The sequence below is a fragment of the Myotis brandtii genome, unplaced genomic scaffold, assembly GCF_000412655.1.
Source record: "Myotis brandtii unplaced genomic scaffold, ASM41265v1 scaffold1003, whole genome shotgun sequence".
In the NCBI taxonomy this organism is placed as follows: Eukaryota; Metazoa; Chordata; class Mammalia; order Chiroptera; family Vespertilionidae; genus Myotis; species Myotis brandtii.
In genome coordinates, this window is record NW_005353340.1 from 859,779 (window position 1) to 860,326 (window position 548).

Consider the following 548-nt stretch of genomic DNA (forward strand, 5'->3'; position numbering starts at 1 on the left):
GGCAGCCCCGGCAGCGCCGCCTCTTGCTGGTCATCGTGTGCGTGGCGCTTTTCCTGGACAACATGCTGTACATGGTCATCGTGCCCATCGTGCCAGACTACATCGCCCACATGCGCGGGGGCAGCGAGAACCCCACCCCGACCCCGGAGGTGTGGGTGCCCACCCTGCCGCCGCCCCCTCCAGCCACTGCCAGTGCCGGCTCCACGGCCAACAGCTCAGGGTCCCCGACGGCTGCGCAGCCCGCCGGGTCTGCCCTGAGGCCCCGCTACCCCACGGAGAGCGAGGATGTGAAGATCGGGGTGCTGTTCGCCTCCAAGGCCATCCTGCAGCTTCTGGTGAACCCGCTAAGCGGGCCCTTCATCGACCGCATGAGCTACGACGTGCCGCTGCTCATTGGCCTGGGCGTCATGTTCGCCTCCACCGTCCTGTTCGCCTTCGCCGAGGACTACGCCACGCTTTTCACCGCGCGCAGCCTGCAGGGCCTGGGCTCCGCCTTCGCCGACACGTCCGGCATCGCCATGATCGCGGACAAGTACCCCGAGGAGCCG